The following is an 11,852-nucleotide window of genomic DNA, read 5'->3' as shown; positions in this document are numbered from 1 at the left end:
TATATATACACACACACTGCCTGGCCAAAAAAAAAAAAGCACACACTCGTTGGACCACCTTTATCTTCAAATATGTCATGCATTTGCCATGGCATTGCTTTGATAAGCTTATGATGGGAGAGTCTGACCACTGCGTAAAGTTTTCTCCAGCACATCCCTAAAATTCCCCAGTGGAGATAAGATCTGGACTCTGTGGTGGCCAGTCCAAATTTGAAAATGGTGTCTCATGCTCACTGAACCACCCTTTCACAATTTGAGCCCAGTGAATCCTTGCATTGCCATCTCAGAATATGCCCTTGTCATCAGGGAAGAAAAAATCCATTGCTGAAGAAACCTGATCATTCAGTATATTCAGGTAGGCGGCTCATCTTGTTTTTTGGGGACATAACATTGATGCACTTAGACTAATTTTATCCAATGGAAGGCTCTTTCCTATCTAAATCCAGGTGGTTACTTTTTTTTGGCCAGGTGGTGTGTGTATATATGTATATAATATAATACACACATATATAATAAACACATATACATACAAAGGAATACCTTTCAGTAGTATTTTGATTCCCACAAGTATTTTGTTAGTTTGCAACTGAAAGTAGGAAGCACTGATTTTTCTGAACTTCGTGTTAGTTTGAGACGCTGTCCAGCCAACCATAGAGGTCACACAGATGGCTGTGGAGGGTTAATTGTGGTTTGTAGTAACCACAAAAAGACCAAGTGATATGACATCTTTTGAAACTTACAAATGTATTTTTATAAAGCATTTCGCATTGTTATGTGGATACACGTGTATTTTCATAACCGCGCTCTTTAAAGTGTCAACCACAAACCATGTTGACTTTGATATGGTGGCAGTGTTGTAACGATGGCTTCTTCTGTGCTAATTGCTGATCGGAGAAATCCTTGCTGAATTTCCACTACGTTGCTGGAAATAGCACTTGCCACAGTTGAAGTCACTTGTCCCCAAACAGTGGCTCTGGAGCCAAATGTCACGTCTCGCCTCAGCCTCTCTGGGGATGCCCAGTACTCGTAGTCTTTTATACTCTCTGTGGATAGATAATCAAACAAAGCTTTATGATATTTTTTCATTAAAATGTCATTAAATGTATGTTTTATAATGTAAACCTGTAGTGGCTATAAAATAAAAAATCTGATCTAAGAACTTAAAGCAAACCTGTCATCTGTCCATACTACACACAGAAACAGGGTGATTTTAATGCCTCCTCTACAGCTGCACATACTCTCATTTACTTTGGTCCCTTGTACCCTGTTCAGCAGCATCACCAAGTCAGGTGTCGCCCGGTGCGCATGCATTATGTATACATGTTATGTCATGTGCTCTTCGATGCCAGCGGCCGTCGCGTACTGACGTCATGTGCCCTTCACTGCCAGCCGCCATCTTGGCGATGGAAGTCGGCAAAGAGAGGAGGGAATGTGCAGCCCGACAGCTGCACAAGAGAGGAGGGGACCCGGCGGCATACCTTATGCCGCTTGGTCTGCTTCTCTTTAGATCAGCTTTCGGGCTCTCCATCCATGACAGAGTGCCTGACTTTTCAGAGAGGATGATACAAAACTACTGTCAATCATTTTGGTGTCACCCAGTGTGGGCTGCTCCCCTCTTGTGATGTCAGTGACCCCATTCAGCCGTTAAGAGTGATGAAAGGGTATGGAGGCGCATGTGAATCAGTCTACTTTCTCTCATGCAACAGTACCAGTGCATGGGGACTGGTACTGTTCTGTATGCTCCAATTAAGTGTATGCTCCAATTAAGAGTGGTGTGGAGCTTTCACTAGGTTATTATGTGTTTCTGGGGAGGAGAGAATTAAGGCAAATCCTTTGCTTTTCTCTCATGGGCAAATCTTAGGTTCACTTTAAAGCAGAACTCTAAAACAAAACACATAAAACTAGTACACATACTTAAATTTTGCATTCACTTCCTGTAATCCTCTCCTGACCAGTGGTCATTGGGAGTGGGAGGCCCAGCACTTCCAGTCAGGGCTCTATTGCTTTGGCGAGTACTATTTGAACATACTGTATTTAAAGGAGGTGAGAACACGGATGATGTGACCAGTGTGCAACTGCTGTTTCATTGTCTAGTCACCAGATTAGTACGGTTCCTGGACCAGATTGTATCGCTTAACTGCAGTAGGGAACAATAAGGTCATAGGGCCCTTTCACAAATGGCATCTTTTTTTTGCATTGGAAAAGTGAGGTGTTATGGCCTAATCACACCACAACGCAGTGTGCTACAGTTAATGCGTTCTCGTGTGTTGCAGTACACTGCATTAGTTAGCCCATTTAAAATGAATGGTCTGCAATGCACCTCAACACATAAAACATTTGCAAGGCATAGGACACGTGCATTGTTCCGCAGTGCATTACAGAACACTTGCAATTTAGAGAAGCATTGGGGTGCCATTCACAATGAATTGTTCCAAAGTGCAAGCGCACATAATGTGTCTTACTGCAATGCCGGGGTGTTAATTGGATCTTAGGCTAGCCATAGACTGTTGGAATTTCGTCCAATTCCTGCTGAATCAGCCAAAGTTTGAGCTGTGGGCGGCAATGCAAGTAGCACCCAGGTCAACAAAAGTTGATTTAAAAAAAGCGGGTGGAAAATGATCGACCGAACAGAACGTATTCAAGCAACTATAGGCACCAGCTGTCTGAATACAAAAGCCCAATGCTCTTGAAGTTTCTATGCAAATACTGACTTTCTGAAGATGTTGTTTGCAGAGGCATAGGAGTGTGAGCCTGCCTCTCCCCTGGCAACAATAGAGTGGGGGTGTTATATCAGGGACTCGGGAAGTACTAAACTCATTAAATCCGTATGACAGCCAGGCAAGCAGTATTTATAGAAGCAGAGCTCAGCAATGGCAGCCTTCATATTTCCCTCAGTACAGACTTCCTTTAATAGAACAAGAAAACGAATTTGTTAATCCCTAAAGCGAACATTTGTTTTGTTAATGCACAACAATGCAACAGGCTTACTATTAGTAGTAGCCCCAGCAGCAGTACATACTCACCTAACATTACTTCCCCACTGCACTGTTCATATGTTGGCAATGAAGAGAATATGTGACTTATTTCCCTTCCTCCCATGTGACATTTCTGGTGCTTGCTGGTTGGTTGCTCAGGCACCCAGCGCTGTAATAAGGGGTAAGAGAGAACATTTCTTTAAGGGCTTGTTCACACCAATTGCTGTTCGTTCCAGAGCGGTAGCCGCTGCGGTGCCATTGACTTCAATGCACCACCACGCCCCCTCCCGCCCCAGAACGCAGGGGGAAGTTTTGTGAGCGATTGCCGTGAGTTCCAGCAGCTACCGCTCTGGAACGCACCATAATTGGTGTGAACAAGCCCTAAAGATCTGTACAACATACAGTACTTTTTCTATAACATAGGCTTCATTTACAATAAAACTGATTTGAATTGGCGTTGCTGCCTCAGAACTTGTGTGAAACATGTTGGTATCAGCTGCTTCCATCACAGTCATCTCCTAATGATACCAATTTGAAATTAACATTCTTAAAGCTGAACTACAGGATAAGAAAATACTTACTAAATATACAAGCCATGAGTATTCTTACTTGAATCTTTGTGAGCTTTGTGTATTACTCCCATACCTGTGCAGTAATCCAGTGTGAAACTTTACCTCTGTGCAGGGTGGCATTTGGTATCACTCCGCCTGTGACAGGACCCGGCGCTATAGAGGAAGCATCGGCTTATGCGGGTCTGCTCCCTGCGCTGCCGCCTCGCTTCCGCTAGAGCTGGCTTCGTTGGCACCACTGACTCTCTCCTGCAGCTCTTCAAGTTCCCCCTTATGCCACCACCGGCCCTGGGAATTGTCACAACTAGGTCTTATTTTCGGGGTGGGTCTTATATTTTAGCAATTCCCAAAAATAGTACTAGGTCTTATTTTCGGGGAAACAGGGTATATGCGCGTGTATGTGCGTATATGCGTGCACTATATGCAATCCCAGAATGCATCATTCGTAATAGTGTTTTAAATCAGTGGTGTCACAAGGGGGGTGCAGCCCGCACCGGGTGACAGTCATTTAGGTGTCACCCCCTCCCAAAAGTGGGGCACTCCGTCATTGACAGAGAGCTGCGGAGCGAGACAAGCTTCCAAGTATTACTGGGCAGAAAGTCAGCTTCTCTCTACAATCACATCTTAAACTACACTAGAAACAGTTTTTTATCTTTCAGCCCACAGACTGAACGAAACAAAATCTAACAGATTCCCCCATCCACGCTAAACAGTGCGGCTAGGGGCATCCCACCCCTGCTGGGCTATTGTTTCCTGACAGCAGTGGGTGTGCCCAGGGGCATCCCGAGGCCGGGTGACACCCCACCGTGTCGTCATCGCGCGTGCCAGTGACATCACCTCCCACGTGCGCGATGATGTCATCGCGCATGCGCGGCCATCTGATTGACGCCTGCTGGCGGCCATCTTGGTGATGGATGCAGGCAGAGAGAGGAGGGGACCTTCACCCGGCAGGATGAGGTATGCCGCCGGGTTCCCCCCTCTCTCCTGACACTGTCGGGCTCTCGCTCCATGACCGAGTGCCCGACTTTTTAGAGGGGATGACACCAAAATGACTCAGTGATTTGGTGTCACCCCTGCAATGGTGTCACCCCATTCGACGCCACTGAGTGTGCCACTGTCAGAGTACCTGAACAGTGACTGCAGCTGATATGCTGATGTGTGATCCGTTACCTTCAACAAAAATCAACTTTTGTTGAACCCCCATCCCCATTCCTGAGAAGGCCACACACTGCTTGGGTCGGCAGGCAATTGTACTTGAACAGTGTTTGGCCAGCTTTACCTAAAACATCTTCTGCAATTTTGTGAGCATTGCAGATCTTTTCATAAATATTTCTAGAAGATGAGGGACTCATGTGCGTTCTGTAACCACAGCTCTAAGTATTGTGGTTCAGAAAGGGACGCTTGGAAGTCCTGGGAAGAAGGGGTTAACGTACACCCCAGCACAGCTGTAAAGGCACAGTTGTGTTTAACCCGTAGAAGAGGCTGAGCACATGGGCTGAATAGAATTAGTGAGGTGAAAAGTTCCTGGAGCCTGTGATTCAGTCCTTCCTCCATCTCCTCCCCCCTCTGCCGGCTTCACATCCTGTGTAAGGTTCCACCCACATACCTCTCTAATCTGGGAGCCCGTCTCCTGGATGTCTGCGCTGCCTCCTTCCTGCTATGTCTCTCTGTCCCCGTCTGCACCTCCAGCACGCAGAGGCCAGGTGAGAGGACAGAGCCTACCTGAGCACAGCGCCATGCTGGGGGGGGGGGCACAGACTTGGCTGATGTATAGTCAATCACTTCCATTTAGAAGCTACTTGAGTACTGTATGTGATATTTTGTTTTTACATTTGCATTCAACAGGGCACTGAAAAAGTAACAATCACATTATACTTTTCAACTGCAAATCAACAGAGACTGAATGCTAACACATCAGAGACTCATAGTGACGTATCGAATAAGAGAATCCTGATTTGAAGTGTCGACGATTCAAATATTTGCTACATTTGATGCTATGTTACTTTATATAGCACTGACATTGTTTTTCCCGACACGGCCGAAGTTCATTGTGTGACCTCCCCTCACTTTCCCGTTAACAATCCCTGTTTCAGTTGACTTGCGTCGAAGGTGCCGGTTCAGAAATTCTCAGACGGACGGTGAATGCAGCCAATCCACGGGGCTGAATGGAAAAAAAAAATGACTGGTGTATGGCCAGCTTTAGGCTTTACGCTGAGCTGTACACTGTATGGTGGTGGAAGCGAAAGCTGACCATACGCTGCTGAATCGGACACAATTCAAGTTACATAGTATTTGAGGTTGAATAAAGACACAGGTCCATCAAGTTCAACCTATTGCGTGTATGTATGTGATTCTGCATGTGTATGCGTGTGTACACGAGTCCCTGTGCGATCTTGTTTTTAAGGCTGCCTGTACCCCTTTATGTTGCGGTCTCTGACGAAGTTGTCCAAATGCTTTTTGAATGATTCAATACTCTCAGCTGATACCACTGCTTGTAGCAGTGAGTTCCAGACCCTAACCGCTCTAACTGGGAAGAAGCCCCAACGCCTATTGTGGTTAAATCCTTTCTCCACCAGTTTTCGGTGGTGGCCTCTAGTCCTTGTTATGGAGTTTACAGTAAAAAGTTTATTGCTGATGTTGCTATCACCATTGAATATCTTATACATCAAAATCATGTCCCACCTTAATCTCATCACTTCCAGCGTGAACATGTTTAGATTTAGTGTTTAGATCAAGTTGTGGTTGATCTTGTCGGCACCCCCCATGCTTAAAGGAGAACTATGGGGTCAGGGCTTTTCCCCATAGTTATCCTAAGGGTAACGGGAGGACACAAACTAGCGTCCTCACGTGACCCAAAGCTCAGTATACCGCAAGCTACAGCTCGCGGTATACTGAGACCGCCGCAGCCGGGACGGATCCTGACATCACTGTCGAGATCCACCCAGCTGCGTGATTGACAGCTGGCTCTGCTTATCTAGAGGCAGAGCCAGCTGTACCCGCCCCCTCCCCCGTCCGTTCCGCCAGTCAGCACTGGAGGATCGGAGCGGGGAGGGGGGGGGAAATCCCTGCAGGGAGCCGTGAGTGACAGTCACGGCTCTCTGCAGGGAGATGATCAAGAAGTGAGCGAGCGACGGTATGTGTTCCCTCACTTCCCGATCTATTGAGCCGACGTGTGACAGTTTCATTGTCACACGTCGGCTCGAACTATGAGGCTGGGTGAAAATAGTTCTCCTTCAACAATAGTCGATCTGTCAATTAATTTTTGCCCCAAGATCCAGTCTGAACATTTTCAGCCAAACAGATGACTGCATCCAATCAGATTTAGGCGCTGTTCAGATATCCAACATCTGCTCTTCCAATACAATAGCCATTAGCAGGGATTCGAGAGAAATTCGTAGTGTGTATAGCGAGCTTAACTCTCGATTGGTCGGCTTTAGCAGCAGCAGATATTGTGTGTAATCTTGGACCCCAGCTGAAACGTTTTCATTTTGGATGCAGCAGGGAGAGGATCAAATCCGGTGAGTTCTTTGTTGCTATGTCCTCGTTGTGGCGATTTCCCTCACTTCCTGCCCTGACAATGCTGACTGCGATAGCTCTTCCCTCACACACTGTTGACTGTGTCCTGTCATTTAGAGATTGGTGATTTCCTTCAGCTCCAGGACCAGCAGTCTCCTTTTCCTAATCTATGGGCTTCCAGCTGTTGTAGAACTGTAAACCCTCAGCATTAGGGGATTTGTAGTTTTGACACAAGAAGTCCTATAGCAGTCTCAATACTAAAGTGAACCTATACCCAAAAGACAGACAGTTATCCTAAAACCTTTCCCTTCCAGAAAAACCTGTGCTGAGAGAGATACGGAGGCCGCCATTACTGGCCTCTCCTTTTTGACAATGCTAGCTCCTGGCTGTCCTAAGCTAATACTAGGCTAATTACTTCATTGCTTTCCGAGCCACTGACATGGAACAGGCATGCAAATAAGAAAAGCTGGCTCCACTCGGACTTCAGTGGCTGCATGGTTTGTTCCAGGTCAGTGACTCAGAAAGTACTGTCGCTGGATCAGGAGTAAAAGTTCAGCAACTGCAGACTCTGCATTTCAGTCGGCACTGCATCCCTTTGCTTGATTTTCTGTCACATTGCTGGGCATAGGACACATGGTCTGCTGATGCAGTGCATCGTGGGGCTCCTTTAGCGTATTTTGGAAAGTCTGGAACAGGTATCGGACATGCGTGTGGCATACGGATCATCAGTGGTGTAATACCACAGGATGTGCAAGCAATTTCTAATGCAGGGTTGGATAAAGCCCAGGAGTCAGGTAGCCAATGCTCCTTAAAAAACTAAAGCTGGCGCCTAACTTTTAAGGTTTCCTCTAGTTGTTGTCAATGGAGCTGGCTCCTAAAAATCCTGCTGGCTCCTCGATTAGACATACTGACTCCTAAATTTCAAATGAATTTTTCCATCCCAGTGGCGTAACAATTGCCATAGCGACCCAGGCGGCCGCTATGGGGCCCGGGGCACAGGGGGGCCTGGCCAGGACATTCCCCTGATGCCGCGCGGGCCGCTATAGCATGTCAGGCTGCTGGCTGTCTTTGGCGGGTGTAGGAGGAATGTGTCGCTGTTATATCACTGACAACCTGTCAGTGATCTTTGCAGTGGCGCATTCCTCCTCACAGCCGCTGCTGTGTCAGTGACAGCCAGCAGCTGCGGCGGAGGATGTCGGACCCGGCAGCGCAGGAGGAGGCGGTAGAGAAGGTGGGGTCGGTGACGTCAGAGGAGAAGGGGCCCGGCAATGGAAGGGGAGACAGGGTCCGGCAATGAAAGAGGAGACGGGGCCTAGGGATGGAAGAGGAGGCGGGGCCCTGTGCAGGAGGAAAAGGCAGGCAGCGGATCGGGGGTTAAAGGTAAGAAGTGTGCAGGGGTGTGACCAGCCCACCTGAGACCCTGCAGAGCCCACCATAGAGTATATGGTGGGCTCTGCAGGGTCACGCTCAGGTGAGCTGTTTGGGGTCTCAGGTGGGCTCTGCAAGGGACCTAACTAGAAATCACAGGGCCCCATACAAAATTTTGCTATGGAGCCCTGTGATTTCTAGTTACGCCCCTGGTCCACCCCTATTCTAAGGCTCAGTGGGCCTGGTGAGGCGGCTCTTGTGACACAGAGTCACCCCAAATGGGGTACCCAGCATCAGAATCCAGAAAGAGAAAGGTAGCACAATAAGCACCAAACCACAAATGAGTCCAAGGAAACCTTTAACATTTTAAATAAGATTAAAATCTCCTTGGACTCATTTGTGGTTCTGCACTCTTCATGCTACCTCTCTTTCTGGATCAGCGTATAAAAGCTTTCCTAAACCCTGTTCTGCTCGAAAGGACGGCCTAATTCAATAAAAATTTTTGCTGGCTGAAAATAAGGTGCCTTTCAGGAACAGCTGACCATATGATGATTCCCGGGCAGTAAAGAGGAATGTGGTGTGATGCCTCCTCCTTGAAACAGCATGGACATTACGGGGCACATGTATAGACTGGCGTCCCTACCTTCTGCTGGTAAGAACGCAATGACATGTCTTGGTGGGAGAGCTTCTTAGGTCCACAACATTGGGTTATAAAGGGACAGGGCTACTTGTGAAGTGAGCATTGCTTCATGATGAAGTGGCTTGGCAGGGTTTGCTGTAGTAGAGTTAAAAAATGTACACTTAGAAGTTCTCTTGTCCAGCCGCGCAGGCTGAACAAGGGAAATGCGTGGATTCCACCAGTTAGGCCCCATTTACACTTAGCGATAAATCCAGCGATTTCCGCCGAGATATCGCGCATTTTTGCCACGCGATATTGCGAGAAGTCGCCGGCCAATGTTATTCAATGGAGCTGTTCTGATGTACAACTCCATGTTGTACATCAGCGCGATTTTTCTATTTGTGAATGCATGCCGATGGTGAGGGTCGCTGGAATCCTGCTCAGTGTGAATGGGGCCTTATTAAACAGCGTGAATTGAGGAATCCCCACTGCCGGCTTTTCTTTTCAGCAGCAACCGCTGTAGCATTAGCCAACAGATCCAGCCACAGCTCAGGTTTCAGCTGATTCAGCCAAAATCCGAGCAGTGTATGGCCAGATTTACACAGTTGTTTGCCACGTCATTCTTATCTACTTTTACCAGGAATTCCTCCTTAGTAGAGGTTGGACACAGAAAAGTGGCAGGTCCTCTTCAAGATTTAAACCAAAGAAGTCCAACTATAGCAAAGGAGCAGCAGATTCCGCTTTCCCCCCCAATCATTAAATAATCCACGGCTTCATCAATGATTCTGCCATGCAATATTTGTCCAGAGTTATGTTGTGGGTGGTTAGGACATGTTGTGTGTGAAGGTAGAGTTGCCTATTAGTTAGCATTTTGAGTATCTGTTCTTGTGAAGTTCCTCTATCAGCTTATCCTCACACTGCTGCATCTGTTCATCACCAGTAGGAAATGTTCCCACCAATTCACAGACAAAGCAGCTGCGGGGGAGGAGAATGACAGAGGAGGGTAACAGCTATAGATCTTTAGAGGCAGCTCATAGACAACGTTTTGCAAGTCACTTGACTAGCCACAGATGAGCAGGTCTACCACCATAAATGTCATGCAGTAAGAGCTTCCCACCTTTGCAGCAATCATGGTAAGAGCATGTTGAAAAACCCCACCAAGCGATCCTCAGCATTGGGGGGATAAATGGAGTCTTTCAAGATAGAAACATGGAAGCATCTACTGCTACCTTGTTGTCGGCTTCAAGTCTGGCATTCTCATCCTTGCTTCACTACTAAGTCACATTCCTGAAATACGCTTGGGTTTTAGAAGCCCCAGTTTCACTGGTTGCATACAGTACTTGTTTTTGGTCGGTGACAAAGTATTGAAGCAAGGATGAGAATGACTGACTGAATTTTCTCCTTATAGGGAAGTCGGCAATGGCAGCTCCCACGTTGCTATCCTGAGCGGGTCCATCCAACCTTCCACAATGGCCTGTTATAATGAGATGCTTGCATCCAATCAGATTGCCAGTAGACATGTGCAGCGGCTAAAAATTCATTTAGTTTAGTTTCGGATTTTGAGTCGGAATTCGTGTCGGATTCGGAAGAATTCCCGAACATTCAACTTAAGGTGGGGCAGCAGAATTGGCACATTTGTCATTTCTGGTTGCTGTGCTCTAGTCTTTACTATTAAAGGGACATTCAAATCCTTTTCTTAATTTGTTTTTATCCGTTTAAATGTTAACAGCGCACGCACAGGATTTGGACGAAATTCGTTCCAAATCCGAAACATTTCGGATTCGGATGCTTTCGGATATGTTATATTTTGGAAATTTCGGATGCTCCGAATCTACGAATTTACGATATTTCGTCTGAATTTCGATTCGGAACGAAACGAATCGCACATGTCTGATTGCCTGTAAAGACCAGGTTGACACTCTAATGGTGACAACATACGCACTGCTTCTGCAAATATTTTCTTTTAATGGCGTCACACATGTGCTTGTTTGATTCAGCCCAAGTTAGACTGAATTTAAGGATTCAAATGTATAGTAGAAATATGGTTTGTATTCAATAATGTGTGTTTGTTTTTTTTCAATGTCCAAAAATGATCGTATTCAAAGACAATTGGTAAAATACACCACCTAAACATCAACTTCAAAAGAAAACCTTCCAACCCGTGCGATGGTTTCTTCAGCTGCAAAAAATTGCTCCCAAGTAATCACAAAGGCCAATATTCGCTTGGATTTTTGTGAAAATTTCAACATCAAAATATATGGTGTATTTACCAAAATTGGATTGAAATGAACACATTTACAAGATATCTTTTTGGTTTGTTTGGGCGGCACTCTTTTTGGCTAAATTTTGTTACCAGGGACCCTGAGCGTGCAACTGGCGTGCCCATCTGATACGCGGCAGCGTTTGTACCTCTCGGTGTGAATGCTGGAGCTGTTCATGTTCCCTGGCACTCCAAAGGAGCTGTGTGGTATTGATTTGTAAGCGAGAGCTGCTTCACATTAGGAGCAAAGAGCTAGCATACTGCGCCCATGTGTGTCAGCTTGTGACTAACCAGCTCCACAGCGATAGGCCCCTTCCTTTCATCTCACGATGTGTGTTCCTGTCACACCAGCACATAAGCCCCTTCCCCAGTGTCGGGAGAACAGCAAAGCTCTGTTAGCTGTGCAGCCTTGGCTGGTGTTTGCTCAGCCTCCTCCAGGCCCCCTCAGTCTCTGGGAAGTGGAGTGAACTTTCACCCTGGCTGGAATTCCAGGCGGCCTGATCAGTAGACAACCCCCCCCCCCACCCCCCCCCTATCGACTCACG

The 11,852-nt window shown here is 46.7% G+C and overlaps 1 protein-coding gene across 2 annotated transcripts in view; it reads left to right on the top strand.

The window, feature by feature from the left end:
* Nucleotides 1–11,852, top strand: part of PTPA (protein phosphatase 2 phosphatase activator) — a 99,014-nt gene that overhangs the window by 78,910 nt on the left and 8,252 nt on the right. The gene's annotated exons all lie outside the window — the stretch shown is intronic.

Source organism: Nanorana parkeri, unplaced genomic scaffold, assembly GCF_000935625.1.
Source record: "Nanorana parkeri isolate BGI_ZX_2015 unplaced genomic scaffold, ASM93562v1 scaffold1607, whole genome shotgun sequence".
Taxonomy (NCBI): domain Eukaryota; kingdom Metazoa; phylum Chordata; class Amphibia; order Anura; family Dicroglossidae; genus Nanorana; species Nanorana parkeri.
This window is presented reverse-complemented; position numbering and strand designations above follow the sequence as displayed.